Source organism: Podarcis pityusensis (genome assembly GCF_964106645.2).
Source record: "Podarcis pityusensis genome assembly, chromosome: 1".
NCBI classification, from domain to species: Eukaryota; Metazoa; Chordata; class Lepidosauria; order Squamata; family Lacertidae; genus Podarcis; species Podarcis pityusensis.
The window spans coordinates 81,063,115-81,086,266 of record NC_138028.1 but is presented as its reverse complement, the minus strand read 5'-3'; the positions used below and the strand labels follow the sequence as shown (position 1 = coordinate 81,086,266).

Below are 23,152 nucleotides of genomic sequence, written 5' to 3'. Positions count from 1 at the left end.
TAACATGTAGTTGTGAAAGTTGGCATCAATGAAACCCCTGACCAATTGGTTGTCACCAAAAGCAGGTGTTTTATACATTTTACCTGAATCTCTTATAATAGGTGTGTTGCTTAATCTTCCTTTTCTGATCTGGCTGTTATTTTCTTTACTCTGCCTGCTCTTGGATGAGACAGCTAGCCATTCTTCCCTTCCCCCTCCCTTTGCTTCATTAATTCCAGTGTCACAAAATCTTGATAGAGTTCCTTACAAAATTATGTTTATCTTGTGGATTTTGAGAGAGGCTCTGTTTTTCTCTTCTTGTTGAGGTTGCTTTAGGATTCTTCATTTATACTGGAGAACAAGGGCAAGTTGGCCATAAGCTAGAATGATCCCAAAAGCTTCTTCAGGTGCACACAAAGACTTGACTTTTGACTTTTTCCTCACCCAGTAGCAACCCATGCTACCCCCAAACCTGAGGTTGGGGAACCCTCAGAACAGATTTAGGGGGTGCATGGAGGGGGAAGAGAGGGAGAGGAGGAAAATCCTTGCACTGATGCAACCATAGTTTTAGGGCTTCACTGATACAACGTCTGATGCTTAAGCTTGGTGACTCAATCTCTAGAGTACTTAGCCACAGGAGTACCACATTTTTAAAAGCAGCTAGGAGACAGAGGGTGCCTGTATCAAAATGGTCCCAGGCTATGCCTTGAACTACAAAATAGCATCAGCATCATGGATTGGATTGCTACCCCTCATTATTTCTCCTGGACTCTGCAACCATCTTCTGAGGCCCTTCTTTGTGTGCTTCCTCCACAAGAGGTCCAGAGGGCAGCAAATGAGAATGGACATTTTCTGTGGTGGCTCCCTGCTTTGGGAGTGCTCTCCCCATAGAGGCTCATCTGGTACCTTCATTGCATATATTTAGGTGCCAGGCAAAAACATCCCACTTCTCCCAGGCCTTTGTCCAATTAAACAATCTATGGCCTTTAAAACTTTATGGGGGGTATTGTTGTTACTATGTTATGCATTTTTGTGTTTTTATATTCTAAACTGCCCTGTAATCCTTGGATGAAGGACAGTACTGAAATTTAATTAAAAATATAATAAATAAAATAAAGTCATGTTACTCAGAATACTTTACTTCTGTAGAGCAGGAAGTAAGAGAGCTTCTCTTTGGTCACTGACTACAAACAGTTATTGGCTTTCATATTCAACCAAAATTCATGGGCCCTCAGTTGATAAAGGAAGCTAAGCAGAGACAGTGTGCAGCAAAGATATGGGGCAGTTGTCGATTCATGACTTCATGGTGTAAGAGATAAAGAGGTTTGGGAAAAAATATTCCACTGGCTGCTGCAGAGTATTACAGTGCCCTGAACTATATAACGAGAGAAGATCTGGGAATTGAAAGATATTTTTAAAAATTGGGTTATCTAATTAAATAATTAGACTAGAAACAGCTTCTAATTTTCTGCAGCAATCTTCCTTGTGTAGAGAACATAAGGGGTGATTTGAAAAGCACATTCTGTGTGATAGGAAGACAAGTCACAGTTACATTGAGGACCCTGTTACATGGGCTTATGCAGAAGGTAAGTGCATGCAGATTATGTGCTTGCTGTACATTTGTGCACAATGTACTGTGTGTGGGTGTTGAGTAGGAGGCGTATATGCTGGGTGTTTGGGAGTGTAGTCATTAGAGAGTCTGTGTGCAAAGAGAGAAGCCATTTAGCTCTGGGTTGCTGCATGTGTGATTTAAATGTGACACAGACTTGCAGACATTAAGCTTATTTTGCATGCATAGAAAAAGAATCCGCATCTTGGCATTTTCTCCTTGCTTCTGTGTTTTCATCTTGTCCATGATATTACTGATCTACTTTTTTCTATCTTGCAAAGTAAACTATGAGCATGACAGAGTGGAATAAAGCAGGAAACAGTAAGATTGTGAAGATAGTTTATTTAATCTAAAAAATTTATCCTGTATCTTAAATAAACCAAATTGTCTGCAAAAATTAGAAAATGCAATAAAATCAGCATAAACAGTAAGAATATGATTACTGTAAGTGTCTAATACTAGTTAATTTAGCTTTAAATTTAGTCTAAATCAACATTAAAAATAATGAAAAGATCTATGGAAAAGAGCATTCCCACCTACCCGTCCCCATCCCCGTAAAAGCAGGCAGTCACATACTAACTTCGATAGAGAGACAGTTATATAACCTAGAGGACACTACCATGTGTCTTTAGAGATTCTGGCTCCAAGCTGTTTAGGGCTTTATAGGTTATAAATCAACACTTTAAATTGGGCCTGGAACTGAACAGGCAGCCTGTATAGTTCAAACAAACAAAAAACCTCATGTATCTCTGCTGCCTGTTTCTGTGAAGAGCTTGGGCCTAGGAAACTTAAAGTGGCCTCTAGGTATACCTTCTTCCCTCTTGAGAGAGCATTTTTAATGCTGAAATGAGAATACTGCTTGCATTGTCTCACTTGTTGGGTCTGTACCTAGTCTCCAAGGTAGAGTGCAAAGTAAAAAAATGGGATTGCAGCATCCAGTAAATATTTTTCTGGCTGCTTTGTGAGACAAAACCTTATTCTCCAGGGCCTGTAACTTAAGCCAAAGTATTTCCTTTGTTCTTAGTTTTGCTTCATGTCCTTGGGCCAAACAATGACCTGAAATCACATTGATGGCTTAAAAGTTTTAAGTGTGGAAAAACCTGTTTGCTAATCTGAGGAATGAAGCCACCCCATACTGCTAACTGCACTAGATATGTATCATTAATATATATATTTCTGCATATTTTGGTTAGGCAATACTAGATTTCACTTTTTTCCCTTATCTTTGATGATGATGATGATGTTGAAAGGAAGACATGCATTGTAGATCAAGAAAAACAATGACAGGTTGAAACAACAATTCTATACTGCAATCCTTTGAGAATATCAAATGACTTCTTGTTTCCCTTGAAAATAGACCCAATGTAAATTCTTTTGTTTGCATCAGAGGCAAGCGATACTGCATGAAAGCATTCAGAGTTTTGTGAAAACCTCCCATGTCTATGTGCAGATGTTCATAGACGTGCATTCCCATAGGGGTGCACAGCACATGTCCTTTCCTTGATACAGTGTTGGATACTTTGGCATTTCATAGAATCATAGAGTTGGAAGAGACCACAAGGGCCATCGAGTCCACCCCCTGCCAAGCAGGAAACACTGTTTCCTTAATACTCTATGGAGAATATTCTGTGGTGATTCTATGCAGCCTGCATTAGCGGCGGGCTGAAAGAAAATGACTTTAAAAAGTAATGTTCCCTAGAATTTAGGATGGACTAAAAGGACACCTCACAAAATATTGAAAAAATAAATTCAGATTCCTGTATATGATAGTGGCTGCACAAACTGTAGCTTAGCTAAAAGACTAGACCCAGAAATGAATGGATTGATGTTGTCAATGAAGGTATGTTGTAGAAACAGTTGTAACTGGAAAGTGGCATGTGCTGGCAATAGCATGGATGTCCTTCAGAACGTGTCATGTAATAATAGATTACCACTGAGATATTTTCAAGTTCTTTGATGTTAAGAAATGTTGCCTTGTGGCAGTATGCACCTAGAAGTAGAAGCTTGTTTCACTAAGCTAGAATCCAACATGAAAAGAATGTAACTGATTTCATAATAATTTCCCCTGTTCAGTGATTTACAGCTGCAATTCTGACCCCACTTATCTAGGAGTAAGCCTTATTGAATTCAGTAGGACTTACTTCTGAGTAGACATAGCTAGGATTGAATCATAAGGCTGCTATCCAGTGCACAATGAAATTCAGAGTAAATCCTTTTAAATTTTGTGTTGCTTATTTATGAACAAACAGGCATATAATTGTGCTGTATGCATAGGAAACAACTCTACATAGTATCTCATACCTATAAAGCATATTGTCTAATATTTTCCCCCATGAACCTATTTGTAAGGATTTTAGCATTGATATCACACAAAATTGCTTTTATCTGGAAGCTTACCTTAGTTTATGTTTAAGAGAACAGCAATTGAAGATTTAAGTTCAGATATAAAGTTACTGTGATGTGTTGGAGCTTACTGTAATTGTAAGGAATTTTGGAGGTGTAAATTCATTTAGAGTAAGGAATGTACTCAGATAAATTCAAGTTGGAAGTAACATAATGTTGTCACCTATAAATGGAAAACTTTGCAGCTTAGGAGTTACCCTCATATGCATGAGAGTTGGTTCATGTCTACCACAACAGAAATCTGCAGAAATGGTCTACAAAGGATGTAGTCAATTACATTCAGCCTTTAAATCAGGGTGAAGAAACTGTGGCCCTCCAGATGTTGTTGTTTCAGCTCTTTTCACCACCAAACATGGCCAATGGTCAGGAATGAAGGGAGTTGTGTTCCTTTGTTGCAGGTCTACTACAGAGGTGGTGAACTGGATGTGGCTGGTGGGCCATATTTTTTACTATCCTTAGCCCTCACAGGCCACCTGTCAATCCCTTGACTTCACTATTACATCAGGTGATGGGGCACTTTGAAGTCCTACCATACAGGACTGATTGTAGATGCTCCAAAGATTTTGCAAGCCCCTTCAAGGATTGGCAGGCTGCAGCTGGTGCAGGAAAAAAAAAAAGAACAGAGAAACTAACATGGAGAAGAAGTCAGATTATATCATTTCATGTTCCTCAGGCAAGAGGAGTTTCTTCTCTAATGGAGTCATACGTTTTCTTTAGAAGGATATTATCTGCAGCTGAGATATATTTCAGTCTCTTGGTTTATATATTATATAAACACATTATTGACAAACATTAAAGTTATATTATTTGAGAATTGTTTCCAGATGGAATAGTTTTATGTAGGATGCTTATTCCAGTAAGACTATGATTCAGGTTGCCATTTTAAAAACATACAATAGTACAGAGTGAGTTTGATTATCATTAGACTTTTAGTAATACCGAATTCTGGACTCAGTCCTACTTCTACTGAAAATAAAGTCATTCTTTTTAGAATTAATTGCCACATTCCTTGAATCATCATCTCTCTTGGATTTGAACTCAGTTTAAGCATTACTACTCTCCGTGTGCTTATTTTTCCTTTCTCAGGTGGCTTTGGGAGTTAACAAGCATGTTCTGACTAGTTCTCTGAGAGTTGTTGGCAGTGGTTCGCTGCTAATGTTTGAGCAGGGTGGGTGGGTGTTGCTTTTACCCAGACCACCTCTTGCTGCATTCTTTGTATGTTCTTTAAGAAGGGGGTAGGGAACCAGAGCTCCTGATAGTTTGTTTCCCTTCTTTTTTGAAAAAAAGTTTCCTCACAAGCACAGCTGAGAATTTAGGCAACACCATTGGCAAACAGATCTATTAAGTGCACTTGCTGGGCATGTTTATCTATTTTATTTCTGAAAAATATGCTGAGGGTATTGATAGTATAGCACTCTGTTCGGCTTGTGTAATTTGCAGAGGAGGTATTGGTGGGTGTGCAAGTCTGGGGACGTCTTCTTACAGAAGATGGATTTTAAAATGCTTGTTGCTTAGTGCCATCTGGTGTATTTTCAGTTTAATTTGAACTTGACAGGAATTAGACAGAAGGATCAGTCATAGACAAAGAAGGCACTCTAGTTTTTTTCAGGAATTAGATAGAACTTCTAAAATACCTTGCCTCGGCCATCACCAATGAGTACAAAATTGTAAGAGGATAATGAAATACTAAAATCACCAGGGCTATACTTCAGTGAGTGACGTTTTTCAGTCTCCATTTATTCTTATTCTCAGTTCTGAAGAGGAAGTAAGAAACACAAAGAGGTCTGTGGCTTGGATTTGAGTTTTCAAATTTTCCTTATACAATCCATACAGGTAGTAATCTAAAAGGAATTGAGAGGGGAAGGATGGGGGCCAAATAATGATTCTCATTCCTTTTACCCACAATAGGTAAATTGTTGGACAAGGGCTCAGATAAAACTTTTTCTGAGCCAAATAGCACCCCCATAGTTCATCCTGCCCTTGAAGCAAGTGTTGAGAGGAGGGCGCTGAGCTGTGCCAAAGTAGCATACTGTCTGTGAACCCAACTCTCCTCTCTCAGTTGTGCAGGTGAAAGGAGGGTTTAGCCTCTCTTTGCCTCTGAAATGACCATAGGTTGAGGAGACATTTGAGTAGATCAGGAGAATGTGATGCTGCAACTCAAGAGCTCTCAGGATGTGTGTTAATAGCTTACCTTGTGTCATCTTACCTGGTGGCTCCTAATGTTAACTAAGTGGGAAACATGCTATGCTCACTTTCTGCTCCACTAGCACTATTATCCTTTCTATCCAGGCCCATCACTGATGGAGTGGCAGGCATTTGTTCTCCTCTCCTGCTTTCTTTCTGTAAGTATTCTGCAAGTACTGTTGGTAGAGGCTGTCTCCTACCCTGCCATTCTCCTCCTTCTTTAGGTCTTCTGGGCATATGTCTTTGGACATACCACTTTAGAAATAGGTATTCCCAGTCCAGGATTTCCCCACAAAGGAAGCTCCAGCAGTAATATATGAGCCAGCCCATATTTTTCCACTCATATTGTAAAGACACTGACATTTTGTTTTGTAGCTGTTTCAGGCTTCCATTTTCCATTCACATCAGGAAAACAATTACTCCTGATACTTAGCTTCATCCTTCCTCTATGGTCTAATGGCCATGGGCAACCAGAGCAAGAAATTGATTTGAGAAAGCACACCACCTAATTTCACAGTGACATTCCTTCAAAGATGATGCCCAAGATTCTGAAAGAGAAGCTCATTTTTTAGATCAGCTATAGGCTAGAAAGCTGAAGACATTTTCTAAGGATGACATCACATCCTCCAAGGAAGAACAATCTCCAGATTGTGAAGATGCACGTTCTGAGACAGAAAGAGCTCTATTCATAGGCTTTAAAATAGCAGCTTGAAGATTGATGATGTTTTATACATGTTATAATTACTGGTTTCCGCTTGAATCGGGCATGCTAAGTGCATGCCATCTGGAATACTTGTAGTCAGGCTGATAAAGATTGGACGTTCAGCCATAAATGTTTCTTATCTGGCAATCTTGTAATGTGGAGGGCAGGGGGCACAGAATGTACATTCCTTTTGTAAAAAATGAGATCCAGGGGCTTGTTGTTAAATAAATAAACTGTAATCATACATTTCCAGTTTATCAAGACTATGTTTAAAAAAATCTCCAAAACTCCAACAGGTTGTAGAAGTGGACACACTTTTGAAATTATTGTTTTTCATAAAGTACATCCTGACAAAGAAAAGTACAACAATGCAGAAGTTTTTCCCAGTTTTTCATGCAGAAGGTCCCAGTTTCAATCGCTGGTTTCTCCAAGTAGGGCTGGGAAAGACTATTGCCTGGAACCCTGGAAAGCTGCTGCCAATAAGTGTTGATGGTGCTCAGCTAAATGTTGGTCTGCTTTGCTTATAATGCAGCTTCCTTTGGTCCTCCTATCCAGTTCCACAATGGCTAGCAATTGAGTTTTCTTTGGGTGCAGCTTTCATATATAAATTCAATATATAAACAATAAATAATAAATTCCAGGTTCAGACATTGCAGTAAGCTAACCCCTTCACAGTTTGCTTGCACCTTGCATGAAGGAAGGAGTGAAGCAGACTCTGGCTGCATTCATCAGCTAGTATACACCTTGTGTACCTTATGGCTTATGGTTTAGTGTTAGCATGTGAAACTGACGGGGGGAAAATGGACATCTACCTATCCATTTGGACTCTTAGGTGACTTCTCTATCTCCAGTACTAACCTCATGTAGTTGCTTACTATTCACTTACAGAAATGACCACTGGGTTGAAATTATCCTCCCCCTTTATTTCAGCTACAGTTTTTCTCTGCCCTTCCTTATTACTCGTCCCATCCTTCATCGGGCTTTGCATAATTAGCATTTTAAAACTTCATTAAACTATTCTACTCAAACAAATAAAAACAGTGAAAGGACTGCATGGGTGAGGGGTGCTGAATCTTTTCCTTCCTACAACTTCCCAAAGCCACTATTCTCTGTTCCTAGCTCACTTCCACAATTAGAGAAGAGCGGCTGAAGTAACTGACTACAGAGTGTTGGGAAGCCAGAGTGTAGCTCTCTCCTTAAAGTATGTTAAAATTAAAGCAAGACCTTAGTACACCCCTCTTTATATGTGAATGAGGCAAATATGTGAATCATGGCTCCAACATGCCCAGTTTGGCTCTACTTACAGTGGCTGGATGGCATAACGGTATTAAGGTGGAGTATAGGAAGTTATTTTTAAAACTCCAGGGCAGTTTTGCCAGCACTTTGCAATGAGCAGTTTGAATTATTTTGTGGGTGGTAGGGCTATGTGGTGCAAGCTATTTTTCCATTTTCTGAAAAGGGGAGTCCTAATAAATGATTAAGTAAAGGGATATTCATGGACTGGTCTGATCGTATTTACATGTTATACAACCCTCTTATTGCTGCATCAAAATAATACGGCTGGCCATTTCTAGTTAGCAGGTGGTCCAGCCACCACAGGGTTGACAGAGCTGTCGGTTTGTTATGCCTTAAAATATGTCACATTCAGCTTAATGTCTGATCTGTGGGTGGAAATGGCAAATGCATCAGGAGAGCAAATCACTTAAAACCACAGATGTCTCTAGCATGCTGTCACTCTCTAGCTTTGTGTAATTGTTGGCACCACAGTGGAGCAGTGGTTTGGACACTTTAGTTTGGCTTTCTGTGGTCTGTTAGTGGAGTAGTATGCAAAGTACACAAGGGGTCATGCAGGTCTCACTTCTTCCCTTTGGCCCTTATCCAGCTACAAATGTGTGCATCAGCCTTGGCTGCATACATACAGTCTCTGGTCAGAAAATTGCTGGTACCATTATTCTGCTGTTTTGGGCGGAGAAATATTATATCCAGCTGCTCCCCTGCTCAGCTCCCTCTCTTGAACAGTTCATCAGGACTGCTGCACAGTTTGATGCACACAGCCATAGCAACTGGGCAGGGGAAGGAACCACAAGCACAGCATATACTTGTGAGCACGGTTCCTCAACCACATAGGGATATGCATGCTGAAGCCTGCCTCCACCTACGCCTCTATGCTTACAAACATAATTCTATTTGTATACCACCTTTCTGCAGTTCAAACCATGCTCAAGGCAACTTGCAACATGAAAAAAATACATAACTACATCATAACAAAAATAGTTAGAAACAATAAATAAAGCATTAAAAATACACAACCAAACTGACCAATTGCAACATAAACCACAATATCTAAAATAAAGATACAAAAAACCAACATCAACAGGTCCCCCCAACAAAATCCCCTAGCCCAAGAGTCTGCTTATCAGCGTCAGTTTCTGTACCTGTAGTGAGTTAAAGCCCCACCCTCTGGGAAAAGGTAGGAAAAGGCCTGCAAGGCAGGGAGCAGGTCTTCCAGGACTCACAGGCATTTAGCATTAGCATCTGATTCTATTTGTAACTCTGTTTTTCTCCTGTCACTGATTTGTCTCTGCTCCATTTCCTGGTTGGTTTGCATGAAAGAAGTGGCCACACTCTGATAATGTGTTGTGGTAAGCCTCATGCTCACATGTCACACACACCCCTTTCCTTCACCCGCAAGAGGAGGAGATTGACAGTTTCCAGTTATTATTTGGAAACAACCCGTTCCCTACTTCTGTTCCAGACTTAAACAGAAGCTTTAATTCTCTTCCCCTTGTGCACAAAGAAGGAAAGAAGAGGAAGGAAAGCCTGTGAGACAAAAACTTGCTATGCTGCATTCTGAATGAAATCTACTGGTATATATTTGTAAAGATGGTGCTTGTTTATATTTGGGGAAAAGTTCACTGTATCAGTCATCCTGTCTATGTTCTATTGGTCCTTACTCATTATCAAAGTCCCTTTTTTAAATAAAAAGTTGAGTTTGCATGCAGTCATCCATTGCACCCAAAAACTGTCCCAATGAAGGGGAACCCCTACTGGGCCTGGGTGTGTGCATACATTGTGTGCTGAAGCTGTAACAATTTTCAGAGACTTGAGCAAAACAAGAGTCTACTTCATCAAATGTTTGAAGTGATAAGTTGGAGGTGATGTTGGGAAAGATGGAGGGCACAAGGAGAAGAGGACAACAGAGGACGAGATGATTGGACAGTGTTCTCGAAGCTACCAGCATGAGTCTGACCAAACTGCGGGAGGCAGTGGAAGACAGGAGTGCCTGGCGTGCTCTGGTCCATGGGGTCACGAAGAGTCGGACACGACTAAACAACCAAACAACAACACATGGTTGTAGAGAAAAAAATTCTATAATGAGGTCATTGGGAAATGAAATGTAAAAAGTATAGGCTTTGACCATTTTTATTCCATTACACATGTTAACTTATCAATGACAGGTTGTTTGCATTATCATCAGCACTGCTTTGTCAATGATCACTGTACTTATTTTACATACCTTTAAGCTTTAACGTAACTGTCATAGCCTTTTTTTGCTTTCATTTCCCTCTGACCTAACTGTTTACATTTTTTTCTATATACGTTCCTGACAGCTTAGGATAAAACCTCATGCATCTGATGAAGTTGACTCTGGTCCATGGAATCTTATGTCGTAATAAATGTGTTAAAACCTAAGGTGTCACAAATCACTCTTGTTTATTTTGAAGATGGTGATTGAGTTGAAGGTTTAGCATATTTCTGGCTCTGACTGCTTCTTTCTTCAGAATCTCTAGGTTCTTGACTGAAGGAGGAGAGCCCACCAACTCAAAGGAGTTAGATTATATTGTACAAAGGTGTCATTTATATGCTTTTCCCTCCTCTTCCCTCAATGTATGCTCATCCACCCACACTATAAGCTGTATTTCACACATTCTCACATCTTGCTGCCACAATATTCTTTCTCCTCTCATGGATACACAAATACCACCTGATCTTCCTTCCACATGCACCTATTAACAAACTCCCCCTCACATAATGACCATGTTCTCTTTCACACATACATATACATGTGCACGCTACATCTCTCACTCAACTGCTGCTCATGGCAGACAAATTGCAAGGTGGACATGCCATTTTATGAGTTTTATATTCACATCTTTTGGTAATTTTAAAACAGAACATATAGTTTGGGAATGGATGTTTGCTATTGTTTTTGTCATTGCGAATCAATAATGAAAATACAGGTGCACCATGATGTTTCTTTTCTCTATGCTCATCCCAGCGGTTATTCCTCCTCTGGTTACTGCAGTGGATACACGACCTGCCTGTCTGTGTCCAGGCATTATGATTGTCTGCAAGTGATTTCCACAATGCAGAGTTAATGTTGCCAGCCTTCAGATCACATTTGTAGACACCTTTGTAATGCAGAGTTGGTCTGCCAACAGGTCTGGCACCTGAAACCAGCTGCTCGTAGAGCACATCCTTCAGGATCCTGCCATCTTCCATTCCATGGGCATGCTACCCCATCACTGCTGCCTCTTCTGGCTGGCTGGGAGCAGGGCACGGAGAGTTCCATGCCCCGTCACCGCATGGCGATTGAATGGCTGTGCTTCAGTGGTGGGGACGGGGCGAGTGTGGAGGACTTCCTCTGTGCTCCCCCTGCCACTGACGGGTGGGCACTCACATGTCGGGTGGGGGCAGGGCAGTGGGGGTGCACTTTACCCTCTGGGCCCTGCTTCTGCCCAGCAGGCCAGGGCCAGCTCATCATCGGGCAAGCAGGCGCTTTTGTGCAGGGTGGGGGCACAGAGGGTGGAGAGCACCCTCCATGCTCTGTCCCCATCAAGTGTGTGAGTGCCTGCCCACTCGGGTGGGGGCTCGAGTGCTTGGTGGGGCGTGGAGTGTGCTCTTCACCCTCTGCACCCTGCCCAGCACACTGGGCCCATCCATCTGCTGGCCGGCAAAGAAACCCTCTGTGCTCGCCAAGGGGGCTCACATGCCAGGCACATGGGGGGGGGGAGGAGGCTCCTGCTTTGTACCCCACTCAGATTCTGTGCCTGGGGCCACAGCCCCCTGCCCCTCCCAGTACACCACTGAGTCAGACCACTGGTTCATCATTTCTGGTATTGGTTTCTCCAGGGTGTTAGGCAGACGTCTTCATACAACTTGAGCTCTTTTGATTTGAGATGCTGAGAACTCAACCTGAGACCATTCTAATGGAGAGAAGAACTCACAACATTGAGCTACGTGAAATAGTGCACTAATTCTAGGACATCTGGAAACCCAAATGAAAACTTGGGAATAGGAGTTGCAGCCGCACTGTGTTTGTTGGGATTGTGATGGGGCAAGGTGACAGCAAGGTCAGTGGACCTCTGAATTGATAGCAGTACTATTCCATAGGTGAGCACACACCTGCTAGATGCTGTCACCACAAACCCACAGCTCACCCATCTTTGCTCCATCCTTGTCCTAGCAAGGGCACTTCTGCTGTTCCTTCCCTTCATGAGCTGCTGTTGGCTGCTTTGAACTCACAGTGTAGCACTGTATCTCCCTTCCTTAGGAATGAGTAGCTTTGGGCTGGTGTGCTAACCTAAGGGCTGCATATGGTGTCTCATATCTAATGGGATATGCATAAGCCAATTTCCGTATCTTCCTGCTGTGCTCAACTTCTGTATGTATTGTGCTTCTGCAGCGAATGCCAGATCTAGTAGCATTGTGGATTTAACTAAATCTCCCTAGTTTTATCTGAAATCTTGTGACTTTATCTGAAATCTTGTGGCCTCGTTCTTGTTTTTTACACTAAACCTTAACCCTCCAGATGTATATTCTGCAGTGCTCCTTCCCCACTCCATGCTACATCCTCATGTCATAAAGAATTAGAGCCAAACTATATGTTACATTAAGCACACTGCAGTATTTAAAAATGTGATTAGGACTCCTCAGTTTTCTATCCTATCAAAAAGCAGCCATGGTGTGTGTGTCTTAGTCTTAGCGTATTGGGACTGCAGCATTTGCCCTGTCCTAGCTTGGCTGAAGGCTCCCAGGGAAGGAATTGGCACTTACTGGAAGAAATAGGGAAGGCCAGGAGACCATGGCGAGGGTTTGCTGGAAATCACTCAGGGAGAATGGTTGTTCTCAGCAGCATGCAGAGACCTTATGAAGGCTGACTGCTTTGGACCTGCTATTAATCCCACCTGCTCTAAGGAACTGTCTGTTTCTTCAACAGCCATTGCCTGAATCTGCAGCAGTCTTACGGCACAGGAGTAGTGGAGACTGCATTTAAGTCCGGGGTTGCCTTCTGAGTATGAGGAGTTGGGTGAATCCTGGAATGGGGGATGATGCCTCCCTAGGTGATGCCTCCCCTCCTTCTGATTTTTCCTTTGAGTCAGAGAAGGAGAACATGACTGTGTGGGGTTCTCTTCCTCCCAACTATAGTCCTGATACAGATTGGGCTGCTGACAGCTACTTTAGGTTAGGAAAGGAAAGTCAGAGCCCTAGTTGTACATTTCAATATTATGCTTAACATAGCATGTAGTGGAACCCTCCACAGCTACAGCAGCATGTGAGAGAGGAGACCTTTCACTCTTTGATTAAGAAGATGGCCCCTCCTGTGTGCCTCTTGTTTACAGAATATTAAAGAAGCAGCCAAAGGTCCAAAGCCTTTTCAGCCTTTTGCTCCTACAATTCTGTCTCTGATGTAATCTGTTGTAGGGAAAGAGGATTTCTGATATTTAGGAAGGATTTAGAATGTTCCAAAGTCATTACAGTGCACTCAGTTGCTCTGATTTGTCTAGTGAAAGAGGTGCTGCTTCTCTGCTGCTGCACTTGCTATCTGAGAGCATTCTCTGTCCCTTGGTGTTTCTCTCATAAGTGACAGCATTGTGTGCTCTCATTCTCAGTCCTTCCTCCCATAATTCATAAGTCTCCTGAGAGCAGGAAATGAGGTCACTTCCTTCTAGAGTGAGATCAAAATGTAGAAAGAGATGGGGGGAGTCCTGATTCACACATGCTTTGCTTGAAGCAGCTTCGCTTGAATAAATGAAGGTTGTGTCTTGGAGGGAGGGACCTGCTATGATGGAGGTAGTGTTGATGCTGCTGCTTCTGGTGATGCGGATGACTGGCTTTGTTGGCAGACAGTCACCAAGCTGTTTTTCCCCTCCTGCTTGGGATTTTCAGTGATGCCAGGGCGAGTATGCTGATTCCTCCTTCACTCATGAAGACTCCGTCCATGGACACGGACTATCCCAAGAAAGCTTCTTGGGACAGAAGAATGTGCTTCTACTGGACTACATGCTATGTAAGCATATTTTATTCACACACACTCCTGTTTCTATTTGAGCCTGGGAACCCAGCTTGTTTAACAGTGCACTTGAGACATTTTAAATGCATTTCTGTGCAAATAAATGCCTTCCCATGACTTCATAAATACACGCTCTAATCCAGGTGTAAAGTCCTTTTCAAACACTTGGTAATCCTTTACTGTTTTAAGTAGTCAGGACATGTACTCATCGTCACAGCATATTAGTTAATTTATACAATTTGACTGCACTATTCTACACAATAGGGGAAGATAAAGTGTGGTAACATATTATTTCCCATCCTTTTAATGCATGCATGTGGAAGAATTGGGATTCTAATGTGTGTTAGTGATCATGAGTACAAGAGTTATATTGATTCCAGGCTACTTAATTAATCTAGAGTAACATGATATGATACCTTCTATGCACTGCCTTATTTCTGCTTTCTTCCAGGACTCATAATTGCAGGTCCAGTGAATTTTGAGTGCATCTATCAATTCCTGATTTTTTAACTGCTCAAATAAAAAAACATGAATGATCTGCCTCTTAACTTTCAGGATAACATACTTTTTTCATTTAGCTCTTATGCTGCCTATGTGCCATATGCTTTTTCATTCTCAGTTGCTACTGTTCTTACTCTTGACTTCCACACTACGTTCAATAGTTTGGAGAAAAACAGGTTCAGGTGGCTGTCATATAAATAGTAGGCTTGCTAAGGTAAAAAAAAGGTAGCCTATTCAAAGTTACTTTTAAACATGAATCATTCTTTGCTCATATTTTCTGTGAGATTTCATTGCTGGAAAAGTTTCATGATTGCAAAATATAATACAGGAGGTAGAGTCCAGCTAATTGTTCTAGAGGGAGTAATATTTTACAAAGATATACAAGGAGTGTTGGAAGCGAACAATGATCATCAGGAAAATGTGAGGGAAGGGAAGGCTAGTAATGCTTGCCAATTTTTTTTGGTGGGAAGAATGAAAGATATCACCAGGGATTTTCACTAGAGCAACTTGGTACCAATTCTTCATAATGGTACCAATTCTTCATAATGTCATAGGTACCAATTCTTCATAATGTCAGCAACTTGATGGGTTAGGTGAATGAATCTCAAATTAAGAAATCAGCCCCTGCTACTCAGTGAATGCAGATCTGCCCTTTACAATTAAATTCATAAAAATGGGAGGACATATATATTTTCTCAGAGGGGACAGAAGAGGGGCAAGACAAAGAAGATATCTTCCTTCCTTTTCCCTTCTCTCTAGAATTCTTCTCTGTCATCTATACTTCCTTGCCCAGTCCAATGAAGGAGAGCCACTCTCAGATACTTGGATGTGTATCTAATTGTACATCCTTATGGGGAATATATATTCCAACAGTGCAGTACAGATAGACTGCATCTACACTCAGATGTACATTTGCATGTTCATCTCATTTATTCTCCTGTTTTAAGCTGAAAGAAGATTCTTCCTTTCATTTCAAAGGATACCGTTTGGTGGCAAAGGATACTGTTTGGTGAACTTGGATGTTCAGCTCAAGGTACAATATTTTCTCTGGAAGGGCCCTCAGATTTAAGAAACAAAATGAAACTTAATTAACCTGGAGGGTGTCAGGGACACTTTCCAACAGCATTTTTGAGAATTCTCTGAAACCACTTCACCAAAGTTCCTATGGTTTGAATCTTGGAAGTTCTGCTTAGATCATTTGAATGTGAACCTTGTGTAAAACAACAACATCATATGATAATTGTAGATAGACGTAGAAAGTATATACCGGTATATATTGGTGCTTACCACAAGAGTGCTTGGAGAAGCAAATCCTGACTGTGATGCATATACAGTGGTGCCCCGCAAGACGAATGCCTCGCAAGACGAAAAACACGCTAGACAAAAGGGTTTTCCGTTTTTTGAGTCGTTCCGCAAGACGAATTTCCCTATGGGCTTGCTTCGCAAGACGAAACGTCTTGCGAGTTCTTGCGAGTTTGTTTCCTTTTTCTTAAAGCCACTAAGCCGTTAATAGCCACTAAGCCGTTAATAGCTGCTAAGCCGCTAAGCCGCTAATAGCCGTGCTTCGCAAGACGAAAAAACCGCAAGACGAAGAGACTCGCGGAACGGATTAATTTCGTCTTGCGAGGCACCACTGTAGTAGAAATGAGATTATTTAGGTGTTGCCCATTTTGTTAATTGCTTAAGAGAACAATTAAATAAGATCAAGTCTGAGGTGCATTGATAGCAGCAATGAGTGGGCTCTCTCTCTCCAAGCAATACTCCTGGGACAGCAACAGAATCAAGATGCCGGAGGATAAGGAAATAGAGTAGCTCAAAATTATCAAAAATGTTGGGCCTGATTGAGACTTATTATTGATCATGTTCAGGTCCTTCTTAAACTATATTATTGGTGCTTGGTGAAGTCATCAGGATGGATTATAAATTGAGATGTAGCCAGGTAGGACTGAGGAGAACTAAGATGCTGTGGACATCAGGAAGGTATCCCCCCTCCTTGTACCTACTCTTGCCAAATTGTTCTGCGAAGAACAGAGGAAGTACTACTGGTGTGAATCAGGAAGCTAAGCTATTTATTCCTGAATAGAAATGGAGCCACTTTCAGCTGTCAAATCTGTTGCAAATTTTTCAGCTGAGAAAGGCTCTCTGGTTTATGTGAAAGGCTTGAGTTCCTACTGCTAGATTTAGTAGGCAGACCCTTCAAGGTACCTCAACTATGCTTCAAGCAGCAAAACCTCTCCTAAGCCTGATAGTCTCTCGGAACCTGTTCAGACATTGAAGAGGACATTGTGGACAAGTGATGTTCATTTTCAGAAAGAAACTCAATACCAGTACAACCAAACTGGATGTTTAGAACAGGGTAGTGACTCCACCCATGAAGCAGTACAAAAATCACCAGTTTTTCAAGAACACATTCTGCAGGGAAAGGCCATATAGACAAGTGCTGTATGCTTTGACTTACGGAGCTGAGAATTATATTGTAGGGATTAATTTGAAATTCATCATCAGAGTTTGTGAGTAGGAAAGACTCTATGCATAGGCCCCTACTGCAGTGTTGCCATTAACAAGCTTCTGAGAAAAGGAAGCACTAGAGAAGCATCTGGCCATTAAATATCCAGAAATATTCAGGGGGACTTGCCAAAGGATGATCTGGGCTGGCTTCAGCACGTGCCTTCGGCATGTATGCCTGTGGCAGCTGTGCCTGGAAGCAAGCAAGGGCTGACTGAAAACCACAGCTGCCACTTGCTGCAAGGGCACTGAGAATAGGCTCTTTAGACATTGAATTTGAATGGAGCTGCTATGCAAGCCAGGTTTGGGCAACTCACAGAGCAATCTGTTGTATCAGTTCTAGTGTTTCACAAAGGGGTATAGGGAGATCTCTTCATAAGCTGTGGGGAGCGGGGGGTGAAGTATAAAAAAATTTCTGTTTATGTGATGTTCAGGCTAGAGGAAGTTTTTGAACAGTTGCTTGGGTGGGCAGAGTGCTGGGTGAAGAGAATTATTGTACAGCTGCTGTCCACAGAAAAATGAATCACTCCTTATGGCCAAATGAGTTAGCATAATTACTGTTTCTGGGTGGATAAATTATGGACCTTACAGTCTGATATTCAGATTTAGACTAGGAGCGCTCTTGAATTTGGTCTAGTATCCCAGTGTGACACTGGTATCTGAGATGACTGATGCCAGTGGTAAAATGAATTATATAACTCAGAAGCTCTTTGAATATCCAGCCCAAGGTGCTTGCAGCCAAAATATTACTTGTAGGATTCCCTCCAGCTGTGAATGCATTCCCATTTCTATTCTAGGAGAAGTCTGTTATTACGGCCACAAAAGTATGACATGAATCTGTGAAGATCTCCTCCCCTGCTATTCATTAGTGGGATCTTCTGCTGAATCGAAAGTCTTCTATAAACAGAAGGAGCTCTTCCACTTGTAGAAGGCTTAGTATGCAAGCCAATGGATTCAAAAGTCTCAGGGTCTAATTGCAGTCATAAAAAAAGCTGATAGCAAGATTTTAGATTATGTGCATCATGCTTTGGTTCATAATGCTAAAACTGATACACTTTATAACTGATGTGGCTAACCTTCCTGTTGCAAATCCCATAACCTGACTAACACCTTGCAGACATATGGGTAGGAATTTCTGCTTTAATAACATCATGGGCATACTGTATATGCTGGTCTTGGAGAACCAATATCAAAAGCCTTCCTGTTGTCCTGTGGGTTTTTTGGTTGTGATTCAACATCCATTTCCTTGCACAATCCTGTGAAGATATGACAGAGATGTCTGTGCACCTTGTTTATCACACCTTGAAAAGGTTAACATTTGACAAGTACCATACATATTTACTCTGAAGTGAGTCCTACCTCATTCAGTGGAGCTGACTTTCATGCAGGGATACATACATTTGTATGCTTAGACTTCACTGTCAAAACTGGAAAAACTTGAATGTTTGTCATGTATGACAAACTTCAGCTTCCTGATTGAGTGGATCTCTTTCTTCAGAAGACCCATTCAGGAAGCTCCACTTCATTGGTTTTGACAGGTTATGTTACAGGCTGGAATTTGGGTCACAAGCACCATGTTGTAGCAGCTGACTCTCCAGAGGACTTACTGGACCAAAATGAACAAATTAATAGGTGCCAATATGGATACAAATTCCTTTTTTTAAAAAAAATAATATTTATTGAGGATTTTAAGATTACAAAGAAACAAAGAAAAAAGTAGACAAAAAGAGAAATCAAACAATACAAGTCAATAAACAAAGAAAAAAACAAATCACACAAATACATCAAAATCAAAAAGCAAAAATAAACAAAAAAAATTAAAAACAAATCCAATATTCCCAAATCTTTATCTTTCATTAACTTGTTTCATGGACCTCCTCACACCTCCCTTTTTTGTATTCTAGTTATTGATTATCACAGCAAATCCTTCCCATTTTTCATGATATTCTGTCATTAAATTACCTTAATCTATTTTAACCTTATGTTACTATAAAAAACCCTAAAACTTAAAGCTTGAGTCTTCTCTATACCAATTTCTCATAACCATGACATATTCTTGCATAGTTCTTTTAACATTTCTGCTAAAGCCAAATAATTTCGTTCCAACATCTTTTTTAATACTCATTAATTTTAGAAAACATTCCTAAATAGAATTTTTGAAACTTTCTCCAATCTTCATCCAGCGTCTCTTCCTCCTGGTCACGGGTTTTGTCAGTCCTTTCTATCCCATCCATCTAGTTCATTAACCTGGTAACCTTATGTCCGAGGCCCTTAAGTCTCTTCCGTGTCCCTTCCGCAGATCTTCTTCATATTTATACCCGTACTTTACTTTGTCTTCTGCACCTTTCACACGTGGAGACTCCAGCTTAACAGTATTTTTATCCCTTCTCGACAGATCAGCCCCTTTTCCATAGTCCACAATGAACTCCATGTGGTATTTAAAAACATTTTTCAAGATCCCTCCAAAGTTGAGGACCCCCACAACTCCAAACTCCACCCGACCCAACGCCAGACTTGAAAAATCAAAACATCCCTGCATAGGGGGGTCTATCCAGCCCCCCATCTCCAAACCAAACAAGACTATCTCTCCAAATCTGGCTTTTTCCAAGTTCATTTGTCAAATCCAACAGCTCATGTTCCTGCTGGGCCGCAGCTCCCTCCATCTCTGCCACCCGAGGTCCAACAACAATCTCCTCCTTCATCTGATCTGTCAGAGCACATTCCTGGTTTGATTCCTGAGTGGGTTCTATATAGGTACCCACTACCTGTCCAAAATTTCTGATCGCAGCAGTCATCAAATCCGTCTTCTCATGTAACTGTTCCAATAGAGCACTTGTTTTACAGAAAGCACGCACCAGAGCCTCTGAGCACATTGTTATACAAGGTCAGAAGTCTATTCCCATGATCTTAATGTGTTACAGCTGCTCCCCAGTTCAAGTTTAGTAACAGTTTCACAAGCTCCCTCTAGGGGAAGAACTTCTTTTTGTATCCAACTCTTCTCTCTTTTTTTTTTTAACAGCAGATCTGACAACAAAGTTTCCTTTTTCAGATATTTTGTCAATATTTATTCCTTTAAATTGCGAAAGAGCACAATGGAATCACTATGTTTCTCTTCTTTTAATTATCTATCAAAAACATTTGTCTATAGTCAATGAACTTTCCCAAAAACGTCTGTCCTGACACCCCGCTCCCAGGTTCAAGACAGTGGAAAATTACTTTTCTTACACTCTTCTGCAGGTTTAAGCAATCCGGAAAAAATCCCCCCTCTTCTCCTGCTTCCGAAGGGGGTTCAGTAATTTTAGATGATGAAAGTTGATCCTTTACAAACGATTTTCTACACTCTAGTTTGCCATGTCTTTGCTTTAATCTGTCTACAAGAAACGGAAGGCTGACTTCCTGTTTAGACCTTCCCGCTTCAGTGCCAAATTAAGAGGAATTTCTTAATCCAATTTTCCGTTCTACTCACAGATCGTTGTTTAAAGTCCAATTGTCCAAATTTGATCTGCTCACGGGTAGTTGTTTTGTAGCCAAATTGTCCCAGGAAAAAGGTAGCACTCTCCGGCAACGGCTGTGCGGCTTCGCTCCACGGAAGAAGCAATTGACTCTCAGCACCGCGCCACTTGCCCCTCTTCGCTCCGGAGCCCGTAACTGGGTTCCTTTACGAATTGGGGGGGCGCAAAAGGTGCCCGCCGAGTCCCATGGTCACAGGCTTCATCCGCCTGTGATTTTTTAAAGGGTCCCCGCTTCGCCGTAGCGGAACAGACCCGTTTTCTGTGGAGCCAGTCCCTCCGGATCAGAGGGAATCCGCCATTACCGATGGCGCCACCCCGGAAGTCTATGGATACAAATTCCAGAATTTTTTAAAAGTAGGTTAGCAGACTGGTCCGAGCATTCTTGCCAGGGAAACAGTTTGGGAATGCCAACCTAGCATCCATACTTCTTTACAAGTGCAAATGCAATTTAGAGTCTGAATACCTTATGATAGTTCATAGGACTGGCTTTATATTATGTCCCCAAACCCCAAATTTCAGTGCTTTTATCCTACATGTAATATGGAATAAAGTTGCTAAGCTACCTGTTAGAGCTTCCACAGGCATCTAGAAAAGATCAGTAACCAATAAAGAGCTCTGTAATAAGAGTCCCACTAATCTTGTGAATTGGAATCCAGTGAGCATGGGCTTTACTCCACTTTCCGCTAATGCTTACCTCCCTTCATCTATAGCTGTGTTTCTTTTGATCCTCCTAATGCCTCTTTTAAACATTCAGGTGTTGCATCATCTGTAGCTCTGAATAGCAGTATCAAGAAAGTTTAGGAATCTGCATGCCCTTAGGGATAAATTCCAGAAGAATAGCCTTTTATCAGAATAATGACAACAAGCCCATGAGCATCTTTAAAAGTAACACATTTATTGTGGCATGACCGCCTCATCTTCATCATGTGCAAGGAAGTGGCACAATATTATTTTTGCTGGGCATGATCAAACAATCAAACCATCAAAGCATGAATAAGGAAATCATCCTGACAATTACTGCAGAATCTGCCTAACCTCCATTTTTAAAAGAGCAAGTGTTTAGCTTTTAGTAGTTATATGAACATAGAATCATAGAGTTGGAAGAGACCACAAGGGCCATCGAGTCCAACCCCCTGCCAAGCAGGAAACACCATCAGAGCACTCCTGACATATGGTTGTCAAGCCTCTGCTTAAAGACCTCCAAAGAAGGAGACTCCACCACACTCCTTGGCAGCAAATTCCACTGTCGAACAGCTCTTACTGTCAGGAAGTTCTTCCTAATGTTTAGGTGGAATCTTCTTTCTTGTAGTTTGGATCCATTGCTCCGTGTCCGCTTCTCTGGAGCAGCAGAAAACAACCTTTCTCCCTCCTCTATGTGACATCCTTTTATATATTTGAACATGGCTATCATATCACCCCTTAACCTCCTCTTCTCCAGGCTAAACATGCCCAGCTCCCTTAGCCGTTCCTCATAAGGCATCGTTTCCAGGCCTTTGACCATTTTGGTTGCCCTCCTCTGGACACGTTCCAGTTTGTCAGTGTCCTTCTTGAACTGTGGTGCCCAGAACTGGACACAGTACTCCAGGTGAGGTCTGACTAGAGCAGAATACAGTGGCACTATTACTTCCCTTGATCTAGATGCTATACTCCTATTGATGCAGCCCAGAATTGCATTGGCTTTTTTAGCTGCCGCGTCACACTGTTGGCTCATGTCCAGTTTGTGGTCAACCAAGACTCCTAGATCCTTTTCACATGTACTGCTCTCAAGCCAGGTGTCCCCCATCTTGTATTTGTGCCTCTCGTTTTTTTTTGCCCAAGTGCAATACTTTACATTTCTCCCTGTTAAAATTCATCTTGTTTGTTTTGGCCCAGTTCTCTAATCTGTCAAGGTCGTTTTGAAGTGTGATCCTGTCCTCTGGGGTGTTAGCCACCCCTCCCAGTTTGGTGTCATCTGCAAATTTGATCAGGATGCCCTTGAGTCCATCATCCAAGTCGTTGATAAAGATGTTGAATAAGACCGGGCCCAAGACAGAACCCTGTGGCACCCCACTAGTCACTCTTCTCCAGGATGAAGAGGAACCATTGATGAGCACCCTTTGGGTTCGGTCAGTCAGCCAGTTACAAATCCACTGAGTGGTAGCATAGTCAAGACCGCATTTTACCAGCTTCTTTACAAGAATATCATGGGGCACCTTGTCAAATGCCTTGCTGAAATCAAGGTAGGCTACATCCACTGTGTTCCCTTCATCTACCAGGCTTGTAATTCTGTCAAAAAACGAGATCAGGTTAGTCTGACATGACTTATTTTTCAGAAATCCATGCTGACTATTGGTGATCACAGCATTCCTTTCTAGGTGCTCACAGACTGTTTGCTTAATGATCTGCTCCAGAATCTTCCCTGGTATTGATGTCAGACTGACTGGGCGGTAATTATTTGGGTCCTCTCTTTTCCCCTTTTTGAA

General features: G+C 41.6%; 1 protein-coding gene across 12 annotated transcripts in view; it reads left to right on the top strand.

The window, feature by feature from the left end:
- Positions 1-23,152, top strand: part of DAGLA (diacylglycerol lipase alpha) — a 95,379-nt gene that overhangs the window by 30,955 nt on the left and 41,272 nt on the right. For 8 of the 12 annotated variants that reach the window (XR_013990782.1, XM_081021963.1, XM_081021967.1 and 5 more), the window contains one exon: positions 14,049-14,169. The exons of 3 other annotated variants lie outside the window; for them this stretch is intronic. The gene's annotated coding sequence lies outside the window, so the exon portion shown is untranslated. Of the gene's footprint in view, positions 1-1,396; positions 1,566-14,048; positions 14,170-23,152 lie in introns of those variants that run through there. One more of the 12 variants, XM_081021968.1, reaches the window with a different exon arrangement.